Source organism: Schistocerca nitens, chromosome 2 (genome assembly GCF_023898315.1).
Source record: "Schistocerca nitens isolate TAMUIC-IGC-003100 chromosome 2, iqSchNite1.1, whole genome shotgun sequence".
Lineage (NCBI taxonomy): Eukaryota > Metazoa > Arthropoda > Insecta > Orthoptera > Acrididae > Schistocerca > Schistocerca nitens.
The window spans coordinates 346,756,015-346,771,258 of record NC_064615.1 but is presented as its reverse complement, the minus strand read 5'-3'; the positions used below and the strand labels follow the sequence as shown (position 1 = coordinate 346,771,258).

The 15,244-nt window shown below is 42.9% G+C and overlaps 1 non-coding gene across 1 annotated transcript; it reads right to left on the bottom strand.

Moving 5' to 3' along the window:
* Positions 1-1,495: 1,495 nt before the first annotated feature.
* Trnaa-ugc (transfer RNA alanine (anticodon UGC)) lies at positions 1,496-1,570 on the bottom strand. Its single transcript has one exon. It is a non-coding gene; the product is annotated as a tRNA-Ala (tRNA).
* Between the last annotated feature and the right edge of the window lie 13,674 nt (positions 1,571-15,244).

Below are 15,244 nucleotides of genomic sequence, written 5' to 3'. Positions count from 1 at the left end.
TTTTTGTGGAAAATTTTAACCTAGTCATTACAGGGATTATCCACATCTTACCTATACGGCATGCTCGCAGCAGTTAATTCCACTGTTCAGCTATGTCTATGTCTGCAATTACATTTGCCACACGAAACGGGCGCCGAACGCCAGCTATCTTCTGTAGTGGCCTAGATGTACCTTAAGATATGCCCGTAAAAGATTGCTTTTCCACTTCAGCAGTTCTTATAGTCTCTAATGCTGCGTAACAGAGGAGGGCCTTCAGACACTAAATACAGTGTGATGCTGCCTGAACAAGGTAATGAGTCGTGACGTAAAGTCATTACTGGAAGTAGGGAAAATTTTAATCGCCTTATCCCCTAACGAGACCGGTATTGACTTGTTTGTTCTACGAGGTAAGGGTTTTGTCACCCGGACACATGGCACCATTGATAATGCTGCGACAAGCCACGGCACAAAAAACTTCGCTTTTTTTCGTGAAAACCTTGTCGCTACTAAATTCACTGACTTAGTCCTCCAAAATAAATGAATCAAATAAATAAATTTCTTGTAATGTATGAGCGATGTCGATATGTAAGAGTACAACTTTCTGTGTGATCCAGATCTGGAATGTGATTAACATCAATGAGACAGATATCGCGGCATATGAAAATTTTCAATTTTGGTTATACAAAAGATTTAACGTTTGTATCATTATTGAAAAAATAAATTAAAAAAAGACGTGTTTGTGAAGTTCATTTGGTCCTACACAGTTCCTACTTGCGGACGTTTCTTTTCTCATCAACCAGATTTTCTCGTAGTTAGGCAACAAGACTGTGTCTGACCACATTAATTTCGTCATAATATTTGCGATCCTCTAGTATTATTAAAAATACATACGCGTTTTTCCTTGTGACGATAAAAACATAGAGAGAAACAAATAGAAATACAAGAAATGAACAGATCATGAGCGTCCGATGTTTGAGTTTACTGACGAACTGTATATCAACTGGTCTGACTTTGTAAATAACTTCACATTTTAACAAAACTCGGTGGGCTGACTTTTCGTTTCAAACAATCGTATGTGTTAGTAGTAGGCCCCAACATGCTATCATACGATTCCCATTAATTGTTTTAATAAACTACAGATTTTGAATCGATTAGATGCAACGGTAAAGGTTGACAAGAGATTGTCAGTGTTAATAGTTGTGGTTGTCGATGTACGGCAGTAATATTAAAACAGCTGGCTAAAGTCTTCCTGCCTCATTTTACAAATTACGTAATTACTTTCCCTATTACGTTTGCACACTCGACTCACTATTAATACAACTAGCAACCACAGCACCCTGCAACTGAAAGGTTTATTTTCATTGGTTGACAGAAAAATGAAGATAGTAACTATTTCTAAAGAACAGATACCAATGATGACCACGCAGCTTCACTACAAAGAAATGTAAATTAATCGAAACCCTCAGTTGCCAACAGCTATTATTGATATACCTCACTGCGGACAGCTGAAAATGTGTGCCTCGACCGGGACTCGAACCCGGCATCTTTTGCTTGCAAGGCAAACGCTCTATCCATCTGAGCCACCGAGGGCACAGAGGATAGCGCGACTGCGGGGACTTATCCGGTGCACGCTTCCCTTCCGCTTTGCCCGAACTCTTACGGGAATCGTCACCTTAGTTGGCTCGAGTAATGCATGAGTAGGCAAATATCCTTTAGGAACATTACGAAAGCAGGTTGTGGACAGTTGGGAATGTGTGTCTCACGGGAAGAGTGCAAGGGATAAGTCCCTGCAGTCGCAGTATCCTCCGAGCCCTCGGTGGCTCAGATGGATAGAGCGTCTACCATGTAAGCTACAGATCCCGTGTTCGAGTCCCGGTCGAGGCTCACATTTTCAGCTGTCCTCATTGAGGTATATCAACAACACCTGTTGGCAGCTGAGGGTTCGAGTAATTATCATTTCTTACAGTTAGAAATATTGTTTCGATATTCATCGATGACGTCCGGTAGGTTATTGTATTATTTATGTATCTATAAAGGAAATCATCATCAGTTACGTCACAGCAAGTTCATATTTGTCTTAACTTAACGTTTTAGCTGCTGCATCAACCACAAGTTTTGAAACGAGTTGCGTTTAGAATGAAATCATCACGCTCGAGAAAACCAACTGCGACCCTCCATGCCAAACAGTTGTCGCTGTCGTTGCGCTTGACAAAACTGGTGGGTGTTCCAAAATCTGTGGGGCTCCATGGCCTATAGAAATTCGTAACAGTGGGTGTAATGCAGGCGTCCTATTACGTATTCTGATAACACTAGTGCTTCTAGTAAGGGTCCAGAAAACATGCTGATGCAGCACATATTATTTAACTGGCTCTTACGTGTCAAGTGGGACTGACACATAAATTTTTATAGAGCACGGCGTGTGTTGTGACACTTTGGCGACTATGGACAAGTGCCAGAGTGGTCGCATGGTTTAACGTACGGGCCCGTCAGACTGAACAGACAAAAGCCACCTGGGATAGAATCCAGGTCGTCGATTATGACAGACAACCTGAGTGTGGGTTTCTGAACATCTACTTACACTATGTGATCAAAAGTATCCGGGCACCTGGCTAAAAATGACTTACAACTTCGTGGCGCCCTCCATCAGTGATACTGGAATTCAATATGGTGGCCCACCATTAGCCTTGATGACAGCTTCCACTCTCCCAGGCATACGTTCAATCAGGTGCTGGAAGGTTTCTTGGGAAATGGCAGCCCTTCTTCACTGAGTGCTGCACTGAGGAGAGCTATCGATGTCGGTTGGTAAGGCCTGGCACGTAGTCGGCGTTCCAAAACCTGTAGGATTCAGGTCCTCTGCAGGCCAGTCCATTACAGCGATGTTATTGTCGTGTAATGACTCCGCCACAGGCCGTGCATTATGAAGTGGAGCTCGATCATGTTGAAAGATGCAGTCGCCATCCCCGAATTTCTCTCCAGTCCAAGTCCAGGTACATTAGGAACACCAACACCTCCACGTACAATGGCTACAGTAAGCCAACCATTACTACGTGAGAAACTATCATTAATGTCTACACTAAAATTAAGTCTACACCCACAAAAAACGGAAGGTCCGTCGACAAGTGCAGTAGCAGCAACACTCTTCACTGGTATTCTATTCTTCTTGTCTCCAGCTGTTGTAGCGAACTCAACATTTTCAATGGTTTTGTAGACTGTCTGCTTCGCACGGCGACGAATTCTTCTGTAAGGCATCGTGGCGGCGTTCAATGCAGTTGCGTGTGCAGCAGCAGCAGCGCGAATGAGCCTCTGCGCGGCTATTGCTCGCTTATATAGTTTTCTAAGTCCTTATCCCGGACGCGTGGAGTGGCGTTATCCCGGACACGCGTACTAGTCTCACTAGGTACGCGCGTTAGCGCGTACTCCGCCACGATTGCGTAAGGCAGCCGCCGCTGCTAGAGGTCAGAGAGGTCAATACAGTGTTTACATAACAAAACTGTTGCATCCTTGAGCCCCCACTCAGCGAATAAAGATACAAAGGGCTTTGAATTAAAATGAATTTATTTGTGAAAATATGAAACGTCCCCTTTTGAACAATTTTTACACAACTGTGCTTAACCTGACACACAATATTTTTTAGCGCAACGCAATCTGACTTTCAACACACAATGTTTTGTTAGCGCAACGCAATCTGACTTTCAAAATTCTCTACAAGAGAATGGCCCTGACTAACATTAAACTATCTCTTTCACAAATCACTTACCTCACAAAAATCTTCGCTGCTCAAGCTACTGCAATACAGCGAGCGCCACTACTGCCAGCTAAATAAAAGATTCAAACTATGGAAGGCACTAACTACTGATAGGGATAGTTAGCAAATGAAAGATATTAATAGAGAACAAACAATGTATTTACCTTGATATCATGACAAATTACAAAACTCCGCCATCTCTCTCCCCACATCCACCACTGCTGGCGGCTCACCTCCAACTGCTCAACGCTACGCGCTGTTCACAGCCAGCTGCCTAACACTACAATGGCGAGTATTACAACAATGCAAAGCAGCCACAGGCTGCACACAGCACAGCCGGTGATTTTCATACTGAGGTGGCGTTATCAATAAAAAAAACCTAAACAGCCTACTTACATAGCCCCCATGCTCCCCACAAAAAATTTTACAAATTTTGTTGGGCACTGGCCAATACATATTTGTTAAAATTTTTTTTCACAATTACAATAACAAAGAAATCAAATGCACACACTTATTGATACAATGATGGTCAAAAGCTAAAATTTTCTCACAGTCCATAAAGACAGTTCTGATCATTCATCACATTGCAGTGTTTTTCTCAAAGTCTGAGCAGTAAAAGAAAATGCACACGGAAGTAGTGGATTTCCATGCAGTCTTGAAGAAGTATCGTTGTCCTTCCAACGGAAAGACAGTGCTGACTCTCGACATGCTGACAGGTAATGGGCCACAAGAGAGCAAACCCACAGCGGAGTCAGTCGAAGTTTTGAAGAGTATTGGTGGGTAGGTCATCACAGAGCAGACCCACTGTAGTCCTGGTAGAGATTACGGTATTGGTGGGCCACCAGAGGTGCAGACCCACTGCAGTCCTTGTAGAAATAATGGTATTGGTGAGTCATCAAAGGTGCAGACCCACTGCAGTCCTTGTAGAGATATAATGGTACTGGTGGGCCACCAGAGGCGTAGACCCACTGTAGTCCTTGTAGAGATGGCCAGCAGCCATCTGTTGTGACTGTGCAGGTACACAATCACCATTGAAGAGTCTTGCGGATAATATAACAAGTCCATAACCACCACTTGTGAACTCACAAAGTTGTTGGAATTGTCCTTAGAACAAGCAATGCTGTTATCCAGTCCCTTGCTGAATTATTAACACACGTGCAAACACTAACAGTCCCTACTTGTCACATATTGTCCATATACTATGACCAACAAAACGTGTGCAGTGAAATGTAACTTACAAGTTAATAATATGATGAACTGGTGTCTATACAATTTTATAACATAAGAACACAATAACAAAGGTACAAAACACATCATTAAAGAACATAACAATACAAATAACATTTGCGGATATAGGGGCTTTACAAAAGAATAAAAATATATACATCAGTGTTACAAAAATAATGACATAAGTACATACATAAAGATCAGAACAACTTTTGAAACATCACCTCCACATATGAGCAACAAAACAGAATTTACCAAGTAAATAACATAGTATTAGAAAAATTCTACAACATAGCTCTAATCAGCTAAACACATAAAGACAGGAAAAACACAAATACACAAGGGTACACAAACACATAGAGGGATGACACAAAAGGAATGGATAGGGTTCGTTTTCAGTGTAACTTTTGGTACTGCAGTATTGTGCGAACAAAACCTTTTTTGCTCTTGGAGATCTCCCTGTGTTCATCATTATTCCCAAATAGTCCTATCTGTACCTCTTTTCTGTATTCCAACCATAAGTCTTTCAAAATAAATATGGCTCATTGTACAATACTCATTTAGGCCCAAATCTTTTTTTATATACCTTGTCAATGCATTGCTTCCAATTCATCATAGTTAGTTTCTTATATAGTCTACCCCCTCTTAAGCTAACTTAAATATACTGAGCTCAGATGCTAAACTAAGAGACGAGGCAATGCAGCATCACATAAAACAATTAATATAAACAGCAATAAAAAAAACGCAGATTTGCGAAGCAAGCAGTATTAAGAAATTAGCAAAGCAATTGTAATATTACAACTAATCTAAGGCAATGTGCAACAAATAATAAAATAATCATTAGTAAAACTGGCTTAACAGCGTAATACAAAGTCAAATTCAGTAACACAATGCCTGGCAAACAGCAGCAACTTATACCTAAACATGACATAGCTCAAGCAGAAAAAATAGTATACTAAAGATAACAATGCAGATAATGGAAATGTATAATCACATCTTAATGTCTAAGTAATTAAAGTGGTGCACCACAAAAACTAATTCTACAAAAAATTACTCAGTAGTTGAAAAGAAAATTATGTATGCAGTTCCTGGTATTAGTCCCTTCTTATTGTTCTTTCCATTCCAAGAGCTCCTTTTTCGAAGAATGTGGATTACAAAATTATTATTTAATAGATCTGCAGACAGAAAATATTTATATTAGTACATCTATAAAATTTTATTTTAACCAGTGCTGCAGTGCAGCTAGAAACTAGATATTAAACAAAATGGGCAAAGCAAGGCGTGAAACGTCATTCACTAGCCATATGGCATTTCTCTCAATTAGCACGACAATAGCCGTGAAATGTTGCGATGCTTTCTACAAAGGAACGTCAATAGCGATTATAATGGCCTCTTTTTTCTTCTACCTGTGCCGCTGGAAGGCTAATGGTTTTTTTTTTGTTCGGGCGGCTGTCGCCCAGGTGTCTGACACAGCTGTGTGCCCACGACGTATGACGTATTACGTGCAGGTGGTCACTTAACTTTCGTACGGAAATATTTACGACAGCAGTTTCCGCTACAATGGCAGTCTTAAATAAAAATATTTCACAGGTCAAGAATTAGCGTTGCAAACCTGTAAAAACAAAATCCTATGAATATAACAGTGTCCAAAAAAATTTTCGTCGGCATTGTGATACATTCACGCATTTACACACATTTCATAACTCTTAAAAGTACGATTCGCGGTTTACAACATCCGTTTTCACCAACCAGAGTCCCTAACTTCTACTCATTATTCCTTACCTTATTACACGTATATATATCGTCGACACATAATCAAATTCCTCATATAGTATCAGCTTATTGATCATAAACGTACCTCAACAGCATAAAACATATCGTCGTCGTAAAAAATAACATCATAATACCTCAGTCAACCCTCAAAATCGTCGTAGCTTCCTCCAATAATTTCAAAACCTAAAAAAAATTCTCTGCTCATGTCAAAAGTGTCATCTACCTCAAATGTACTTTAAAATCATGCTCCCTTACCAAATACATCATTCAAAGCTCTCATAGTATCACAATGGTTCCGAAAAAATATGAACAGTTCACAAAGTACAGACAAAATACAATTTCATAAGTGTGAAGTTATTCAATTGTGTAATTGCGTAAACATGTGTCACTGATGTAGTAAAAAAAATGTTTATCTCTCAGTTACATGATCAGATAGCTGTGTAATTATGTGTTAGAGAAATATGGTACCGATGTGTAAAGTTGTATAAGCAAATACCATATTAGCTAGGGCTCCTTGTGCTCGCCAAACACATGGTACACAGAGTAAGCGTGTACCCCCCTGAGGATAAATGTAATTATACCCTCAGGTGTTACAAATTACAGCAATGGAATGAAATGTATCTCGGAAAACTTTCTTTGTAATTCAAAAATCTTTAAAAATAAATGTTTTAAGTACAAAATTAATCACTGAAATACGTGTCCTGTAGCGCTAAACTGTGCGTCATGTTGTAAGATAATCTCTGTGGAAGTCTTGTAGTTATCGTCCTCCGAAAGCTAAGTTCTGCAGAAGTCAATGTACTTACCTGATGATACACAAAAGTGAAATGCTTTGCGTATAGATATCTTAGTTATTACGCTTATTGTTGTGATGAAGAAAGTACTGTGCTGTAACGTATTGTTGTGCTACGGAAAAGGCTGCCTCATTGTTGCTATACCACAAAAGTTACTACTAAAACATGTTTTACTTTCCAGAAGAATTCAGAAAAACTGTGCAGATATAAAACATATACACCGCAAAAGCAACATTGTAAATTGTCACTCATTAGTAGCGTCGTGATATAGTCGTGTAGCCGTCAAATAAACTAACCACTGTGTCACCTGGTATCTCTCAGAAAGCACTTTAATTTCAGAATGTATTTGCAAGTAAACCAAAATGTTGCATTAAAATCTCAAGTTAAAAAAGCACATTATCTCTCAATAAACAGTTTTACGTGTGAAATGTGGTGTAGAATGCGGCATAAGTCGGTAAAGAATACTGGAATTTTTCTCAAGGTTAGCGTCTATGATATTTTTCTCGGAGCCAGCCGGCGCACGCGGCTCCCTGCGGTGCGGGTCATTGTCTGTTGGCGCGCGTCGTTAATGGGATTCGGAGACCGAACCTCTAGAAATTCGCCTTGCCGAGAGGGCCCAGCTCTGTTATAATCCCGCCAGTTCTGATGAAATTCAGGTCTGTCGTTATATCGGTAGTTTACATAGTTTCTTGTTTGTCGGTCATGTGGTGGAGAATTTCTCCCGGAATCGTAACTGCGCGCCGAACTGTTGCGTCTGAAGTTATTCTGCCCCTTTTTTTTTTTTTTTTAACAGCTTATAGTAAAAATCATTGTGTCGGCGAGTAGCATAACGGTCATTGTTAGGTCGTGTCGGCGGTTCCATCTTAAAATTCGGTGCACATTGCCAATTTCTTTCATAACTTCCGAAATGCCCTGTGTTATTATGTTGCGGCTTTTCCGTATCTCTATGTCCCTCTTCCCATGTTGGAGCGCGAGTGTCCTCTGAAATATGAAATTTTTGTATTACCTGCGTCAACTGATCTTGTACTTCCCGGATTTCTCTTTGGTGTTGCGTATTAATTTGATTCAGATTTTGTTCCAGTTTCCTAATTTGTTCGCTCTCTTCTGTGTCATTAAAGACTACCGGTTTTGTGTCGTTCAGATTATCATCTACCTTCGTAGATAAATTAGTGAACTGATCCGAAAATTCGGCTACTTTCTCCGATAGTGTACTTATTTCCTCAGTGTATTTTTCTGAACCAAGTTTCAGAGTATCTACTGTGTCCTTTAAGTTGTCTTGAGTTTTTGCAAGTTGCGTAACCGAATCGGTAGATGCAACTGAGTTAATTTTAGCCGACAAGGTCTCATGATTTTCATGAACAATGGTTTGCAGTTCTTTTATGGCTGCTTCGTGATTCTGTAGTGCATTTTCATGACGCGAAAAAATAGGTTGGAAATGCTCACAAATTTGTGTTTTTACGTCGTTACAGACATTTTGACATTTCGATTCAATGGGATGTAACTCAGTAGTTAAATCTTCACGTGTTTGTTCAAGTGTGGTGTCTAACTTTTGAAGATTTTGTTCCATTCTGTCTAACATTTGTTTCTGATTTTGTTCAATTGTGTCTAATTTTTCAAGCTTTTTCAGTGTTTGTCTCTGATTTTGTTCCATTTGCTGCATTAATTGCAATAATAATGTGTTAGTGTCTGGAATCGGTTCCTCTATGCTTTTTGGCACTGAATTTGCACCGGCAACATTTACATTTTGACAAGCAGAAAATGTGTCTTGACTCATTTGAGAAAACGGTGAGGACCCAAAACCTAAGTCTACAGTATTTGTGAGATCGTCTCGTGTCATTTCGGATTCCTGAGCCGCGCTATTGCCGACCGATCGATCGATAATGCTTCCCTGTTCTCTAATTGTTTCGCTGTCTTCACCATTGTTTGCAACCCGCTCCATTTCCCTATGCGCAATTACCAAATTACTACTTTGAACATCAGTTAATTCATTACTCGGTGGCACTAACATACTGCTTTCGTCTTCGCTGTCATTTCTCAATTTACTTTGGAGCCTAGTGTTACGTTTTTCACACGCCATTATTGTCACAGTATTTCACACGACAACACAGAAAAACACAATTTGAAGAGCAAAAATAAGAGAACACATTAACATAACACTGAAAATAATATCTAGTTAATTGCAGCTGCGAAATACTTGGTGCAAATCTACATGCATACCACAACTGTTTTATTGTACAACAATGAAAAACTACAACTACAAAGGAGATTTTCTCTAAAATTACACGCTAGCAATAAACAAAAGCTACACTAATTACACAAACTACAAGAAAAAATCAGAAGATTCCAGTGAGGTATCCTAGGCTAAGGGTCGACATATGAAACGTCCCCTTTTGAACAATTTTTACACAACTGTGCTTAACCTGACACACAATATTTTTTAGCGCAACGCAATCTGACTTTCAACACACAATGTTTTGTTAGCGCAACGCAATCTGACTTTCAAAATTCTCTACAAGAGAATGGCCCTGACTAACATTAAACTATCTCTTTCACAAATCACTTACCTCACAAAAATCTTCGCTGCTCAAGCTACTGCAATACAGCGAGCGCCACTACTGCCAGCTAAATAAAAGATTCAAACTATGGAAGGCACTAACTACTGATAGGGATAGTTAGCAAATGAAAGATATTAATAGAGAACAAACAATGTATTTACCTTGATATCATGACAAATTACAAAACTCCGCCATCTCTCTCCCCACATCCACCACTGCTGGCGGCTCACCTCCAACTGCTCAACGCTACGCGCTGTTCACAGCCAGCTGCCTAACACTACAATGGCGAGTATTACAACAATGCAAAGCAGCCACAGGCTGCACACAGCACAGCCGGTGATTTTCATACTGAGGTGGCGTTATCAATAAAAAAAACCTAAACAGCCTACTTACAAATACAGCGTACAATCACCAACAAACTTTACATATTCACATACTCCTTTACCCTTAACCCAAATAAACACAGATTCATTTAGTGATATTTTTCCCTTACTACGTGTATACAAAGACAATGCAGACGGTGACATATAGGCGGATTTACCAAAGTCTTTATTTGCAAGTTCTGCCATATGATAGGTACGATAGGCAATAATGTCTATCAACAAAACTCTCAAGTCCAGGTACATTAGGAACACCAACACCTCCACGTACAATGGAGGGGGGCTCAAGGATGCAACAGTTTTGTTATGTAAACTCTCTTATCGCTTGACCTCTCTGACTTCTAGCAGCGGCGGCTGCCTTACGCAATCGTGGCGGAGTACGCGCTAACGCGCGTACCTAGTGAGACTAGTACGCGCGTCCGGGATAACGCCACTCCACGCGTCCGGGATAAGGACTTAGAAAACTATATAAGCGAGCGATAGCCGCGCAGACGCTCATTCGCGCTGCTGCTGCTGCACACGCAACTGCATTGAACGCCGCCACGATGCCTTACAGAAGAATTCGTCGCCGTGCGAAGCAGACAGTCTACAAAACCATCGAAAATGTTGAGTTCGCTACAACAGCTGGAGACAAGAAGAATAGAATACCAGTGAAGAGTGTTGCTGCTACTGCACTTGACGACGGACCTTGCGTTTTTTGTGGGTGTAGACTTAATTTTAGTATAGAAATTAATGATAGTTTCTCACATGGTAATGGTTGGCTTACTGTAGCCATTGTACGTGGAGGTGTTGGTGTTCCTAATGTACCTGGACTTGAGAGTTTTGTTGATAGAGAAATACTTTGGTAAATCCGCCTATATGTCACCGTCTGCATTGCCTTTGTATACACGTAGTAAGAGAAAAATATCACTACATGAATCTGTGTTTATTTGGGTTAAAGGTAAAGGAGTATGTGAATATGTAAAGTTTGTTGGTGATTGTACGCTGTATTTTCACAACAGTGAGAAACAAAAAGGTGATTGAAGACCAGTGCTGTGATAGTGCCACGGAAAACAACAAGGTGTGCAAGCCCCCTCCTTGGAAAACGCGACCACACCATTGTAAACTTTGTTTTGTAATCAGGACTTTAATAAAAATGGCAAAGATAATGTTAATCTGAACACAGGGAGGAGTTGTGATATAAATAACAATACATTTTTTTTAATTCTTAATGTCACAAGAAAAAGAAAGGCTAAATAAACGTCACACAAACATTTTTATTTGACAAACGCTTTCACTAATATGAGTTCGATGGTGGACAAAGTGATCATCTGGGGATCGACACATGACACTAACCAGAACACTAATCGCTTCATCTGACTTCATACACATGAGTCCGGGGCATGGCACAAAACTACCCCACAATCAAGCATCTATACTTTACTATTCCAAAAAGAAATATATGGTGAAAGAACAGTGTGCTGAGAAGCATATATCGGAGCCCTACGCCGTAACAGCGAATACTTTACCCTTCTGCTCGTCGGGACGGCACACCATGATGAGTTCGGTGACAGAAGTCATGGACGGCAGCAATCTGTTATTAACGGCGCGCGCCTTAAACTGCAAGTACGCGGTGTCGCGGTCGGCTAATTCGGAACGCAGGGACTTCCCTTTGAGCTTCTGAAACCCCGGTGGATTGCAGTGTGCAGGTGGACCCGTTTGCTGGTCTGCCAAATCAGTTTGGCTCCGTCCCAAGACTATGTATGACTATGTATGACATGTGAAATGTTTAGACCGCCGACGTAAGTCAAATAAGTACACCCATGCATCACTCGTTGGGTGCGTGATGCTAGAAGCAGTACCTCTGACGGTTCAGAAGGTGCCTGGCACAGGCTCTAAATGGCACACTAGCAAAGGACACAAGTCTCGCTGGTTAGGTAGAGACCTGCACTTCTTTACCAGCAAAGCGCCAGTGCAATAGTGACCCCTTCTCATTCTCTTCGCTTTCCTCGCCAGCTCGGTAGCGAAGCACATTTACATCTTAGACTACTCCCACTTTAGCACAAGCCAATCACGAGCTGGAGGGCCGCATTCGAAGATGAGACACTGCTCCTTGCCCTGCATACATAGATTTGACCAAGCAGAGACTTTGAAGTTAATTGGGAGAAAAGAAAAAAAATCTTCGGCCTCGCGGCCTCTTTCCCACGCGTTTACGCTGTGTCTCTCACCAACAACATGACCAGTATGGAACCACAGCCCTCCATAAGAAGATCGTCATCTCCCCTGTTGTGTCCATTTCGAAGTTTCCAAAGAACGGCCATAAACTCGTTAAAAGTCTTGTGCCTTCACAAATACACTCCTGGAAATGGAAAAAAGAACACATTGACACCGGTGTGTCAGACCCACCATACTTGCTCCGGACACTGCGAGAGGGCTGTACAAGCAATGATCACACGCACGGCACAGCGGACACACCAGGAACCGCGGTGTTGGCCGTCGAATGGCGCTAGCTGCGCAGCATTTGTGCACCGCCGCCGTCAGTGTCAGCCAGTTTGCCGTGGCATACGGAGCTCCATCGCAGTCTTTAACACTGGTAGCATGCCGTATGTGCAGTTGACGGACTTTGAGCGAGGGCGTATAGTGGGCATGCGGGAGGCCGGGTGGACGTACCGCCGAATTGCTCAACACGTGGGGCGTGAGGTCTCCACAGTACATCGATGTTGTCGCCAGTGGTCGGCGGAAGGTGCACGTGCCCGTCGACCTGGGACCGGACCGCAGCGACGCACGGATGCACGCCAAGACCGTAGGATCCTACGCAGTGCCGTAGGGGACCGCACCGCCACTTCCCAGCAAATTAGGGACACTGTTGCTCCTGGGGTATCGGCGAGGACCATTCGCAACCGTCTCCATGAAGCTGGGCTACGGTCCCGCACACCGTTAGGCCGTCTTCCGCTCACGCCCCAACATCGTGCAGCCCGCCTCCAGTGGTGTCGCGACAGGCGTGAATGGAGGGACGAATGGAGACGTGTCGTCTTCAGCGATGAGAGTCGCTTCTGCCTTGGTGCCAATGATGGTCGTATGCGTGTTTGTCGCCGTGCAGGTGAGCGCCACAATCAGGACTGCATACGACCGAGGCACACAGGGCCAACACCCGGCATCATGGTGTGGGGAGCGATCTCCTACACTGGCCGTACACCACTGGTGATCGTCGAGGGGACACTGAATAGTGCACAGTACATCCAAACCGTCATCGAACCCATCGTTCTACCAATCCTAGACCGGCAAGGGAAATTGCTGTTCCAACAGGACAATGCACGTCCGCATGTATCCCGTGCCACCCAACGTGCTCTAGAAGGTGTAAGTCAACTACCCTGGCCAGCAAGATCTCCGGATCTGTCCCCCATTGAGCATGTTTGGGACTGGATGAAGCGTCGTCTCACGCGGTCTGCACGTCCAGCACGAACGCTGGTCCAACTGAGGCGCCAGGTGGAAATGGCATGGCAAGCCGTTCCACAGGACTACATCCAGCATCTCTACGATCGTTTCCATGGGAGAATAGCAGCCTGCATTGCTGCGAAAGGTGGATATAACTGTACTAGTGCCGACATTGTGCATGCTCTGTTGCCTGTGTCTATGTGCCTGTGGTTCTGTCAGTGTGATCATGTGATGTATCTGACCCCAGGAATGTGTCAATAAAGTTTCCCCTTCCTGGGACAATGAATTCACGGTGTTCTTATTTCAATTTCCAGGAGTGTATGTTTTGTAACAGAGACTGGACATCTGGGCGCCAGTGACCTGTCCAACGGAAATTCACAGAACGCTCGCAGTTGTTGCCTTGGCTTCCTGCCTAACAAGTGCGCATCCTTTGCTTTATTGCCGGTCTCTCCCATTGCAGCGGCGTCACCTTGGCGTTAGTCAGCCTACCTGGACGCGACTGACGACCGACCGGCGCCATCCAACGTGTCTGCACAATGAGACAATGGAACCGGGCAGTCCGGAAATGTTTTCACCCAGGTTCCGCAGAAAAAACGCTCTCCTCTCAGTCGCCGTACGCTTTTATTGCAGTCGTTTAAATCGGCACACTATTCCTTTGAACGCAGGTAAAGCTTACCGCTATTTATTCACTAGCGCACACAAGAAAGAGCGTTAACTACTGCCCACCATTTCATCATGATGTATGAAGTCAGATAGTAATAAGGATCATCTTCCCTAAGGACATTAAGTGGCATGACACCGAATCAGAAGTGTGAGTGCCCTGCAATCTCTCATCATAACGCCACCGCCTCCGAATTTTACTGTTAGCACTACACACGCTGGCAGATGACTTTCACCGGGCATTCGCCATACCGACATCCTGCCATCGGATCGCCACATTGCGTACCGTGATTCGTCAATCCACACGTTTTCCCACTGCTCAACCCTCCAAAGTTTACGCTCCTTACACCAAGCGAAGCATCGTTTGGCATTTACCAGCGTGATGTGTGGCTTATGAGCAGCCACTCGACCATGAAATCCAAGTTTTCTCACCTGCCGCCTAACTGTCATAGTACTTGCAGCGGATCCTGATGCAATTTGGAATTCCTGTGTGACGGTCTGGACAGATGACTGCATTACACCTTATGACTCTCTTCAACTGTCGGCGGTCTCTGTGAGTCAACAGACGAGGTCGGCCTGTACGTTTTTGTGCTGTACATGTCCTTTCACGTTTCCACTTCACTATCACATCGGAAACAGTGGACCTAGGGATGTTTAGGAGTCTGGAAATCTCACGTACAGACATATGACACAAGTGGCACCCAATCATCTGACCACTTC